Below are 13,644 nucleotides of genomic sequence, written 5' to 3'. Positions count from 1 at the left end.
CCTGAAAGCAGAATGGGACTGGCAAGGCCTCATTCAACCTTAAAACCAGGACTCTAGTTCTCAGAGAGCAGCAGTGACATGTTCCAGCTGCTTGAGGAGGGACATCATGTGGGAATCCCGGGGCAGTGAACGACACTCCTCAGCCCAGCTGACCCTGGATTTGATGTGAGTCTCTATGGAGAATGATGATAATACATGCAAGTTCAATCCATTCAACCCCAGAACTAGGCTCTGCCTCTCAGCCCCCTTTGCCCCAGCAATTCCGTCTCTTCAGCATTGCTGAGCGTCTCGGGAACATGTAGGGAGGGGTGATGACTCAGCTGTGTTTGGCCTCGCATGACACGTGTCCCTCTCATCCCGTTCTCCTCCAACCCCCCTCGTTGGTCTTTTCTTGGCGCAAGGCAGCCTGGCATTTGACGAACCTGCCTCCCACTCCCTGGGGGAGACGGGCTGTTTCCTGTCTCCTGAGGCCTCCTTTGCAGTGAACTCCCACTGCTGCAGTGACCTCTGGAAGCTCCATCCCCTTCACCCAGATGTTCCATGTTTCCAAAGCTATTCTCATGGCAGCATCTCACTGCCCGTTTAGTGGCAAATTATTGATAGTTCCCTGCAATTTCAGTGGCCTTCAGCCACCTCCACAAGATACCAGCTCTCTCCGGTGGGGTTTATGCTCCCAGCAGTCGTGTGGCATCAAGGAGACAGATCCTGAAGGGCCGGGTTCCCAACGTAGCTTTGCTGGCGCCATTCCTTGGGTCCATTTACGCCTGCCCTGAGTATTTGCACACAGACCAACTTACATCGCAGGCAGTGCAATCTTCTCTCATGCACGCCATCCTCTGCTGGTGCACCTCACCCCGACTGGGAGAAATCCCCCTAAGCTATGTTCAGCCTGCATGGCCTGTCCCTCCGTGGCCTCTCCATTCCCATGCTGCAGAAGGTTAGTTGAGTTGTGTGGGTGCGGCAGTGTGGTCAATATCCCATTTGTGACAAAGTTCCTCCTCTACCTTGGTGAGTCCTGCGCTTATTGGCAGATTTGCTTGCCTCAGAGATTCAGGAAACAGCCCAGAGACCTTCCCCTCTGGTAGAAGCCACAGTCCAGGTCAACTCCTCCTGTGTCTGATCAGGAGTTGGGAGGTTTGGGGGGAACCCGGGCCCACCCTCTACTCCGGGTTCCAGCCCAGGGCCCTGTGGATTGCAGCTGTCTATAGTGCCTCCTGGTACAGCTGCATGACAGCTACACCTCCCTGGGCTACTTCCCCATGGCCTCCTCCAAACACCTTCTTTATCCTCACCACAGGACCTTTCTCCTGGTGTCTGATAATACTTGTACTTCTCAGTCCTCCAGCAGTGCCTACTCACGCTCAGCTCCCAGTGCCTCTTGCTCCCAGCTCCTCGCATGCACACCACAAACTGAAGTGAGGTCCTTTTTAAACTCAGGTGCCCTGATTAGCCAGCCTGTCCTAATTGATTCTAGCAGTTTCTTCTCAATTGGCTCCAGGTGTCCTAATTAGCCTGTCTGCCTTAATTGGTTCCAGCAAGTTCCTGCTTGTTCTGGAACTGCCCCTGTTACCTTACCCAGGGAAAAGGGATCTACTTAATCTGGGACTAATATATATGCCTTCGAACACTCTCCTGTAGCCATCCGGCCTGACCCCGTCACACATTACATAGTGGACTGACCCCAGGCCAACCCCCGTGCCACACGTCAGTCTGCCCGTTTGTTCACTTTTGAACCCAGCCCCTTTCATTCTCACTTTGAGGCTCTGGGACTCTCATGCACCAGTTCTGTGGCCACTTATAAAAGTGGGGCGTGTCAGACAAGATGGGGAATAATGGACTTTATGCGCTACACGCAGAGCTGCCATCATTTCATAGCATCACAGACATGTCAGGCTGAAAGGGACCTCGAGGGATCATCTAGTCTGTGGCAGGACCAAGTCAACCTAGACCATCCCTGACAGCTGTTTGTTCAACCTGTTCTTAAAAACTTCCAATGACGGGGACTCCACCATCTCCCTTGGACACCTATTCCAGAGCCCTAGAGTTAGAAAGGTTTCCCTAAGAGCTAACCTAAATCTCCCTTGCTGCAAATTAAGCTCATTACTTCTTGTTTTGCCTTCAGTGGACATGGAGAACAATTGATCCCCGTCCTCTTTATTTGAGGACTCCCACATGTTTGAAGACAATCAAGTTCCCCACCACACCCCCCCCCAGTCATCTTTTCTCAAGACTAAACATGCCCAGTTTTTTTTTAACCTTTCCTCAGAGATCAGGGTTTCTAAACTTTTTATAATTTCTGTTGCTCTCCTCTGGTCTCACTCCACGTCCTTCCAACAGTGTAGTGCCCAGACTTGGGCACAGGACTCCAGCTGAGACCCCCCACCCCCCATGCCCAGTAGAAAAGGACAATGGCCTCTGGTGTCTTACATGGAGGAAGACACCTTAGAACTCCCAAGTTCTGGGGAAACAGGGGGCTGTGGGTGGTGAATCCAGCTTCAGGACGTATTAGGAGCAGAGAGAGGCTGAAATGGATGGTGAGTGGGGAGCACATTCTACACCCTAGAGACCCTTCAGCCAAAGACCGGGTACCTGATGTTTGAGGGCCAACAGGGCTGAGTTAATGCAATCTGGTGCTCTAGGCATGGAACGTGTCTCCACCATGTGGCCTCATCTCCCCACCTTACCCTCACTCCTCTTGGTAGTGGTTGAGGGGGTCCTCCTCCTTGCCCAGAGAGGCAGTGGCTTGGGGGTCCCTTCTGTCCCAAGACTGAATGTAGGGGTTCCCCTCCCCCAAAGAGGCAGGGCTGGCAAGAAGAAGGGGGCTGCATTTACCCCAGCTGCTGGGGTGTATCTGTATATCTGGTCAGCCCACAAACAAAACCGTTTTTTGGTCAAACACCAAAACATTTCAATTCAGAAATGTCACTGCAGTGCCTCATGGGAATTATAGTTCAGGTGCCTCATGCCACCATTCTCCTCTATGGACTGGGTTCCCTGGCTAGACTACATCTCCCAAGATACACTGTGGCCAGTTGCACCTTGGTGGCTCAGCAAGATGGGCGGCTGTGGTGCATTGTGGGAGATGTAGTCTGGCCAATAGACAACAGGGGCATGAGCTACCTCAACAGTATTTCTGAATCAAAATTGTTGGTTTTCAGATGAAAATTTTTGGATCTTGATTTTTTTTTTTGCCCCAAAGTCTAAATTTTCCCCAGACCCCAAACCTGTTTTCCAACCTGGTTTAGTTATAAGGTTGCCAAGTTTGATTGGACAAATTCCTGGAGATTTCATCACGACATAATCTTTCATTAAAGATTCATCTTCAATTCCTGGAGACTCCAGGACCATCCTGGAGGGTTGGCAACCCTATTTAGTTACAAGCCTTTCACGGCATGAGACAGTCTGTGCTGATGAAAACTGGTGTGTCATGTTCTCTCAGGAGCTCAGGTACAAGGGTGATTTATGCCGCATAAGAACCAGATTAGACCTGACTAGACTTCTGTGCATTACGTTTCAAACATGAGTGATTTCCCCCCCCCTTGAAATTTGTGCAATTGTCTTTTTATTTTTAGTCTGTTTGGGTCCCAATAAAGCAAATTTAGGCTAATAAAGTCGGGATCCACCTTAAATCTGTTAAGGTGGCAGGGAATCACAGCGTGTCACACTCTTCTCCCTCTGATTTCTCATAACTGCCCGCGAGCACATCGGCATTTGTAATTGAATACAAGGGCTTCTGTGCCCCAGCAGTAGAGCTGCATTAATCACCGGCAACCTGGCGGAGCCGGGGCTATAGATCTTCCTCAGCCATAAAATAACTCATGTTAATCATTGCCTTTGATTTATTGTCTCCTCTGTCTTGTACATAAATTATTCAGCGCGTTGTTGGGGGAAGCTCTCCTGGAGCGAACTAATGAGAAACTCCGTCCTCCTCGGCACGCGGCCGTGGTCCCTTTCGCTGGGTCATTTCCTTTTCGCTGGTAGAAAAGAGAGGAGGTGCCAGCGAGGGGGACGAGAAGGTTGGGTGGGAGATGGCACTTTGCTCCAAGGCCTTCTGCACAAAGCATGGAGTCAAGAGCAAGACGGTCTCTGGGGCTGGAAGAGGGGGGGTGGATGTGTCCCTCTGGGGGATGCCTTGGGGGGCGGATGCCTGATGGACCAGGGGGCGAGAGTCTATATCAGGGTCCGAACACTTCCAGCGTTCTGGCTTGTTGGGGCTCAGGGCATTGGGCTGGTAGGCGCGTTGTGTGGTGAGGAGCTCAGTATAAGAACTTGTACAGAGGAGAATCAAATTCTGCTTCTTTTAAAGAAGTGATTTATCTGTCTGCTCCCCGTAGTCCTTCCTTCCTAGTCGGAGACTGCAGAGCCGATGCCACGGAGGCAGAGGTGAAAAGTGCCTGGCCCTGGGCGTTGCTGTCAGAAGCACTGGTGGAAATTAATTGCACACGCAACAGTGACTCGGTGAACCACCTCCACCTCAGGGCTACCCTGTCCTCCTCTCTGCCCTCTCCTGTTTGCTGCGGACATGGGCTTCCCGGGGCAGGTTTTTCTTCCCATCTGTCATGGCACTGGCTCCAGGGCCGTGTCCATCACACCTGCTGCGTTTGTTTTGCTGGGGGTATTTTTCTTTAGCCGCACTTACGCCCAGGCTCACAGCAAAACAAACACGCTGCCAGACCCGAAGGAACCTTCCAGGCTCAGACTGCCTGGTGCCGCAGCTGGCCCTCGGGCTGGTGAAAGGAGGGTGCGACAAAGTTTCTCTGGCCAGTTAATCACAGGGGAGCAGGCCCCATCAATGAATGGATCACTGGCCTTTGTGAGGATAATTTCCTTTCAGCCCAATCTCTGCAAGGCCGCACTTGGACCATCCCAAGGCAAACAGCTAGAGCTCTCCGCAGAGGCTAATGCAGGCGCTGACTGTGCAAAGTACCAAGATACCTGAGGTGTGTTGAGTGGACAGAGCTGGGAATGAGCGACGGGATGGATCATTGGATGATTCCCTGTTCTGTTCATTCCCTGAAGCACCTGGCATTGGCCAGTCGACAGACAGGATACTGGGCTAGATGGACCATTGGTCTGACCCAGTCTGGCTGCTCTCATGGCCCGGTTTTCCCAGGCGATTGCAGGGCAGCTTTGGGAGAGGGGGTCACTGTCTGACTCTCACCCTGCCCAGGTCTCACTGGGTTCTCATCCTATTGCTCCTTAATAGCGGATCTGGGAGCCGTGAAAGCGAGGGCTAGATTCAGAGGCGAGTCTAAGACAACCTACAGGTGGTTTGTCACCTTCTGGCCCCTTCCAAGCCTTTGTTATGCTAATTTAGGTGTTGTCAGGCTTAGTTATGTTCACCCTCCACCCACTGCGTAACTTGCACCCCTCGGAATTCGACCTTCTGATCATCTCTGTGCCAGGGAACGTAAGGATGCTGGTATAAGAGAAAGAGCAATTAGCCGTCAGCCGTAAGAACGTGTAAGTTAGAGTAACCCCACCCACCCTGCCTTAACTTCTCCTTCTGCCAGCTTCTTGGCAGGTAAATTGCATCAGTTTTGACTCCCTGGCACACCGGTAAGTTGACGTAAGTAAGGGGGCCTAAGCCTACGTTCGTGTGAGGGCACCTCCTTGCCCACATCTGAACTGATCCTCCTGATCAGCTAGTGCCAGGTGCACAGACTGGCGAGGAGCGAGGCAAGCTGCCTTTACACAGCCTTGCCGGTGCACTTCAATCCTGGCCTGCAGCAACCCCCTCTTATCCAGCTTTAGGAACCCCCCCCCAGCTCTGCCAATGCACCTCAGCCCCCTACTCTGCCCATGTTGGGCTTCCCCACACAGCTCTTGTAATGTGCCTCCGTCCTGACCTGCACCCGGCTGATCCGGTTGGGGAGCTGCCTGGCACAGAGGCCGCTGGGCACACACCATTGTGCGGCTGCTTTGGGATGTGGACAAAGTTCAGTGGGATCCTGGCGGGGGGAGGAGTCGCTCACCCCTTTCTTACTCTGATGATCTAAACCAGGCTCTGAAGCCGGGTCTTCAGTGACAAAGAGCTAATTGTGCTACTGCACAGATACCGTGACGACGGGTGTGGGATACACAGCTAGTAACTCACTCCATCACTTAAACCTCCTGTGACTTGATTTCTGGGCAGCTTACCTCCAGGAGGAGAAGAACTGCCCAGCTCCATTGACAAGCAAGAAGATCTAAGCCGTGGTTTCCTGCAGGCAGCAGTGACTCACTGTTGATGGCTTCTTAGACATCCCAGACTGAGAATTGCTCACAATCAGCGGGTTAGTGACAGCCAAGGTGATCAAGAACCACTGAGTAATGTCACTGCAGGGAGACATCCTTTGACAAGTTCACCCTTGATGATGAGGTCATTCAGGAGGCAGGCTTGGTTAAGTTAACTTTCTCCAGCACATCTATGGTGGCAGGTGAATCAGGGGGTTAGCCAAACCTTTGCAGTACGGCTCAGGTTCATCCGTGCTGGGAGGTCTTTGCTTTGTAGTGAGACTGAGCGGGGTGGATGGCCAGGCTTTTCTGAGTACATGCAAATTCACTGAATAAATGATTTGCTCACTTCTATAAATTACCAACATTTCTACTAGAACTGGCCAGGAAATGGTTTCTGTTCTGTGGAAAGATTTTGACATCTCAAATTTTTTTTCTGACCTGAATCAGAGTGAAAAGTCGAAATCTTGAAAATGTTGTGACCCAAGAACCTGAAGGGAAAAAAAAATCAGTTTAGGTCAATTGGAATGTTTCCATGTTGACCATTAACAAAAGTTACTCTAGCAAGCTCCAAATTTCAAAATGGAAACGTAATTTTGATATGAAAATAGGACTCTTTCTGTTTGGAAAAATGTCAAAATGGGTCACTTCAATGGCTTTGAAACTTTTTTCCAAAATGTTTCAGGTTGAGAAATTTCTCGAAACAGATCCTTCCTCGTGAAATTTTCACAAATTGGCATTTTTCAGCTAACCCTCCCTCCTTTGCACCCTGAAATGTTGAAAAATTCCCAAGCAGCTCTAATTTATATTAGCAAGAAAAAGCACATTTAATGTCCCTATCTTGGTAAGTTGGTTAATTTCTCTGCTGTCCTTGTGTCCAGCAGAAACCTCTGCTTCCCTGTTTGCTAATTCCTTTCCCTCCTCTGTTGGCTGTGTGCTGAGTCACACAATGCAGAGCCAGGCAGGATTTAGATTTGCCAAATCCCCCTTGATCTGGAGGCATTGGCTATGGATTCCACTGCATGTAGACACACTGGGGGAATCAAAACCCAATACCGGGAACCTTTTGGAATGAAAATGCTTCTAGTCTAAGTTTGCTTTACCTGCGTAAGTAACCATATGAGCACATTCTTATCTCAATGACCATAGTACGACACAGTTAGAGGCCTGATTCTGATCCGGAGGGATGGGTCCTTCGTTAGAGATCTTCAAAGTGTTCTGAGGTGACTTTCGCTAGGACAAAGAAGAAATTTGTGGTAGAGGTGGGACTAAATACTAGGGGTGCCTGGCTCCCAGCTCTGTGTTCGGAGCGCTACCCCACATCTTTCTGCTTCAATCATTTGCAATCACATGATTTTTCTAGCACCACTTGCAGAGCCAGGAAAAGCATTGGAGTTGGGTTGAGGATTAGATACAGTGGGGATGCACCTGTTCCAGAATGGAGCGTCTGTTGCTTTCATTAGAACGCAGCCAATTTTTGTGAATGGGTATCTGAGAGCTGTGGAACAGCTTAGTGGGGAAGTGTAGGTGCTGGTGGTAATTTGATGCTCTGAATACACAGGGAAACTCCAGCTAGAAAAATCCATCCAACATTCCATGTAAGGGGGGAAAAGGGGGGGGGTTACCTTTTTGTCAGTTTGTCATAAAAAATATCTGCAGAAAGGTCCACCGGCTCCTGCTGGGGAACTTATCACTAGAGATGGCTGTGGGGGGAGGGGGGAACAGGAGGAGGGGTTGTGAAAATTGTAAAAAGAAAAAAACTTTACATTTTAATTTAATTTTTTAATTTTTCATTTTCAATTAAAAACATTTGGAAGTTTTTGGGGAAGTTTTTCTCCCATTTCTCTCACTTCGTATTTGCCCCAATGAAAGAAAGAAGTGGTGGTGGGGATTTAAAAGTGACACAAAGCAGAAAAAGCCAACTGGAAAAAACAGGTGTGGGGAAGAGAGATTTTAAGTTTAAAAAGTAAGACAAAATACCACTTTCACTTAAACAAAAACAAAAACAAAGCTTTTTTCAAATGTTTCCAGTGGCAAAAAAAAATGGAGGAAAAAACTGAAAATGGGAATTTTCTCATGATTTCAAAGTGAAAAATTTGGCAGATTTTGTTTTTGAGAAAACTCAGTTTTTCTTTGAAAAAACTTTCCATCAGAAAAAAAAATGTAGAGAGACCCTTCTTTTAACCCCGAAAGACTGACATCCCGTCGACAATACCTCCCCGAAATTAATGAATTAGCCTGGATCTTTCAACATAATTAGAAGGGGTTGGAAAATTCAAAACAAAAAACAACAACCCCCTCCCAAAGAAACCCTCCCTCCCCCAAAAAGTTGCAAGATATTTCTAAAATCCCCATTTTTGGTTGTTGTTTTCTGACCAGTCCTGAGGGGACCCGCACACCCTGCAGCACCCCCTACTGGATCCCTACACATTGCAGCCCAAGTACAGCGCAGCACTGCAAGCTGTGAAACTGGGCATCACGGCATGTGGTGAATGCTGTGCCCGCTAGAAAAACAGCAGGTCAACTGCAGAATTTGCCAGCGGGCAGAGAGAGGGTGGGGGAGGAGGGAAAGAGAGGGAGTTATCTTCTAATATTGCAGGGCTGGCGGCAATAGCTGCCTGGAGATAAGCAGCAGGCTTCCTAGTGCTTCCTGGGTTTTGCCATTATCAGCGTTGCTGAAGGAGCTGTCAGCAGCCTGGCACCTCCTCCTCTTTCCCCAGGACTGTTTTCACCCTGGAGACTGGGGGCTGTGAACCAGCCATGGGTGTTAGAAAGCAGTTGCTCCTGCTATGTCATGTCAGGAATGACGTCCGTCCATTCTGCACCTCGCCTGGCCTCCCCGCCGAGCCAGAACGCCTCACGCTGAGTTTTATTGGCCCTGTTTGAGTAGCTCCCCCAACTTGGCTCTGCCCAGCTCTGGCATCTCCTGGGTCTCCTAGTTCTGGGCCTGGCACAGGACTCAGTGTAGGTGACACTTTCCGGCCTGGGTTATGCAGAAGTTCAGACTGGCTAATCACAGTGGGTCCATTCTGGCCTTAAATTCAGTAGGTGAAATCCTGGCCCCACTGAAGTCAATGCCAAAATTCTCCTGGATTTCAGTGGAGCCAGGATCTCCCTCCACGGTTATATGAATCCTCCAGCTTCTGTAATGGCTCCATCAGCGTCTCATTCCTCTGCCCTCTCCCACTTTCCATGAGCTCGCAGGAGGCAATGTGTTCTGACCCCTCCCCTCTACACCCTCTGGTTCTAGGGCAGTGGTTCTCAATCTTTTGGTCAATCTTGCTGGCCTGTCGTAAGGTTTACCTTTTTGATCCATTACAGAGAAAGGGGACAGCTTTGGATTCTGATCCAGGTCCAAGTTCAGACTCTGAAAATCTGCCCAGGTCTGGGTGTTTTCGGATCAGTGTTCTGGTTCGGGCCCGCACCTCGATTGTTATGAGTTTATTGCTGCTGAGCACAGGCAACCAGCAGTATTTATTAATCCATCCCGGGAGATGCAAGCACGAGCAAATCTCGAGGGTGTTGCATCTCGGTCGGATTAAAATATGTATAGCTCGAGATGCAATTGAAATGCTGCCTCTGAGGTGGCAACGCGTGAGTGCTCCTAGCCCCAGAGGCATCAACTAAATGTCACGCTGTTCTCTTAATACAATAGAAATGCATTAGAGAGGGCAGAAGGGACTGTGCACTCGGACTGTAAGAGACCCTCTGTGCAGGACTGCCCTCTGCTGGATGGAACTGGAACTGCTCAAGTGTGTGTCACAGGCCCTATACTGTGGTAGAAGGCCTGTTCTTTCAGATCCCGAGGGTCTGAGTTCTGCTGCTGTCGTTGTGAAGTTCCCCATGGCCCCAGCATGCAGCACAGTGACCCTCCCTCCAAGTCCTACGTGTGGGTGGATTTGTCCTGATGTCTTTGTGAGAAACACTGGAAACCTTGGAGGAGAAAAGTTCTGAGAAGACCACTTCGAACAGAGGGTTTGATAAACGTGGGACTGGCTCCCTTAGAGGATCCTGGCCCGGTTGTGCTAGCCAATCTCTAACCAATCCCTGCTGAAGACTTGGTCCCTGCCCTGTAGGGTTTATCAGCTAAGAGGACAAGTGACAAAGAAAGGATGGAGGGAAAGGGTCTTGGATCTGGTTTCTAGAGACATTCATGCATTTGCTTTGCAAAGTTGTATTTCGTTAGTAGAGATGGATGGAGCAAGGGGCAGCTTTGAGGCCTGGTGGAGAAGGTCTTGTGGAGACGTGTGGAAGTGGAAGGTTGTAAATGTGGCTAAGCCACTAGACAGGAGTGCTGGGTTCAGCTCCCTGCTCTGCCACAGACACCTGTGTGATCTTGAGCACGTCCCTTAATCTTGCCGGGCCTCACTTCCACCAACTGTAAAATGGGAGTAATGAGTCTTCTGTCTGACCTGCCTGTTTAGATGGTGCAGTCTTTGGGCCAGTGTCTCCTGCTGTGGGTAGGGGCAGCACCAACCCCGACCGGCCCTGGTCTCAGCTCGGGGATCTAGGTGCTAGCGCAACATAAATGCGAATCAAACTGGCCTTTCTCGCGGCTGATCCTGGCCAGAACCGGACCGTGCAAATGATAAGTTTCACTGCACTTTTCAAATGGCAAGCCAGGGGCCAGGGTTAGGTCTGGGGTGAAGGTTCCTGAGGCGCCTCCCCCCTCTGCAGCTCTCCACCTCTCTTGTGTCTTTTACTCTTTGCACAACACAAATAACATGAAGACCCCACAAGGGCTTTGCTGGGGTTCGACTGTTTGCTAATGCGCCTGGGCAACGCGCACACACGTACCTGCTCTGAATGGTGTTGGCAGCTACACACACACACTGAACACCAGTAGCACCGCTAGAGGGCTCACAAACCAAATACTACCTCATTTCTATATACCCCCTGACACACACACACACAGAGCCCGTGTGCAGCTGCAGTCACCCCAGGCAGCTCAGGGTCAGTTCTTGGTGAATCAGGAAGTCCACAGGAAAGCAGTGAGAGGGACACATGCTGGAACTTCTTTCTGCGGGGAAGGGAAGCTCCTCGAAGGGTGCGAAAGGGTGTTCACCACGTCAGCGTGAGTCCAGCCCACTGCTGTGATAAGTGACGGGGAAGGGGGGGTTGGACAATGAATTTGCCAGCAAATGTCAGCAGGTCCCGTCCTACAGTGCAATCAAAGGGGACTGATTGGTTATCTAGTGGCTACTGTTTGGGAGGCTGCTGGAGAAGGAAAACAGAGCCCCGCAGAAAGTCATTGGACTGACCGCTGTTCGGTGTCTTTACAGGCCCGATTCTGCAAGTTGCTGAGCTCCTCCCTCTCCCATTGACGGGCAGCTGGGGAGGGGGGTGGCTTAGCATCATCCCGCGTCAGGCCCTCAGATCCCCAGGCCCAGCCTTGCCGTGGCGGCTTTCCCAAGCTGTTCGCTCGCCATCCCCTGAATGCCGATGAACTCAGGAGACCCCGGAAAGCTGCAGCCCTTTCACATTTGTGGGCTGCCCCAGGAGGGAGCAGCGTGCGGCCGGCTGAGCTGTTTCTTTCGCCGGGCGGGGCGCCGGCTAATCAGAGCCACCTCGGTTCCGCTGACGGGGCCTTTTCGAGGCTGCTAACGAACGATCGCACTCCCCTGCCTCACCCTGGCGCCGGGAGTTGGGCCTCAATTAAACAGCGCTTGGGCACCTCTGCCTTTAAACTCCCCTCTCCCCTGGGGTGGTGGAGGAGCGAGGGGCCTCTCGGGCCTGGTGCTTTTAAAGCACAGCTCAGCGCGGGGTCACAAGTGACACGAGTTGGGCTCCCTCAGCCAGGCCTCAAGTGGCCATTTGGTCAGCAGCAGGAATCAAAGTGCCACTCCGTTTGACATGATCCACCGGGTCAATTAAAGTCCGGGCAGGGTGGAGGGGCATTGGCAGAGCTGTACCTGTGCAGGGCCGGGGAGAGCTGAAGGTTGGAATACCTGCGGGGGCTGCTGGTTGGGATTGAGGGGGAGCAGCAGGATTGTCCTTGTGTGCGGAGCCCAGGACTGGAACGGCGTAACTGCAGGTCGGGCTGAAGGGCGTCAGTAGGGTTGTGTAGAGAGCCCCAGGGCTGACCGCTGGCTGGACCTAGGGACACGGGCATTACACAAATAACCAGGGGGCTTGTCTGTATAGGAACAGACGTGGCCGGGTTAGATTTTTATCAGTAAACGTCAAGTGCACTGTACACCCTCAAACCCAGGAAAAGATATTTCCCTCCACGACTGAAATTTACAGAGAGGCGAAGTAAGATAAATGCTGCTTGGGAACTTTAGCGCCGGGCATAAGGATATTCACTTTGTCTGTTTTGACATGTGATGGGGCCAGTTTGTGTGGGAATGGTTATAAAGGTTTGCCTTTTTGAATCGCAACAGCTACTGTCGTTGAATAATTGTCTGACACCCCCACATTGTCTGACCCTCCCCCCCCCCCGTAGTTTCACATCACTGTGAACATTTAGGTAAATAAAACTTGAAAAATTGCTTAAATATTGATATTCATCAAAATGATACAGATAAAACCCCTGAATTCTGCCAAGTCTTGTTATAAACCTCTGTCTTGTAGCCAGAATTGTGAGGAACCGCGGATATCAGCGCAGGACTCCACTGAAGAAGAGGTTCTCTGCTGAGCTAGAGAATTGAGTGAGTCAAAACCTTTTCCGTCATCTACCTCTGCCCTGACAGCTGTTACACTGCAGGCCTGAATGCCCCTCTCGTTATGTGATGGAGTTCTCCAAGGTACCTCCTTCAGTTGTTTTCCTAAAAACTCTTTGCATCCCCATGACATGCGTGACTTTCTCCTGGCTCTGCCCAGTCCTGCGCAGGTCGAGTCGGAGTGTGTAGGGACCAGGTGGTATGTTGGTGGTGGTGATTATTTACATCACAGCAGCTTCTGGATCCCAATTGAGATCGGGGTCCCATTGTGCTAGATGCTGCACAGACACAGAGAGACAGTCCCTGCGCCAAAGGGCTCCCGACCTCCACAGACAAGCCAGACCTAGGAAGTGGTGTTATGCCATTTTTCAGAGAAAGAGCTAAGTGACTTGACCAGGGTCACATGGGAAGCGTGTGGCACAGCTGGGACTTGGACCCAGAATTCCAGAGTCCCAGTTTAGCACCTTAGCTACGGAACCATTTCCCTCTTGTGGTTAGTCCTTATGTTAATCTTCATTATCTCTGCTGGAAACAGGGAAGTGAATCGGCATCATCTGACCTGTCAGTTTCCTGGGGGACCAGCTGATGTTCTATGGGCCACCAGCTATTCCCAGACCTCAGACCGGGAACTGATCCTTTCTCATCAAGGCCAGCTACGCAATGGCGGGTGGATCCTCCCATTTCACATGGATTTTATTTCCCCTCTGTTCTGACTGGTGTTCCCAGAGGCAGGCCCGCCCCAGAAGGAAGTGGCGTATGCTTACTG

The sequence above is a fragment of the Mauremys reevesii genome, linkage group 7 (assembly GCF_016161935.1).
Source record: "Mauremys reevesii isolate NIE-2019 linkage group 7, ASM1616193v1, whole genome shotgun sequence".
NCBI classification, from domain to species: Eukaryota; Metazoa; Chordata; order Testudines; family Geoemydidae; genus Mauremys; species Mauremys reevesii.
Note: the sequence above shows the minus strand (reverse complement) of the source record.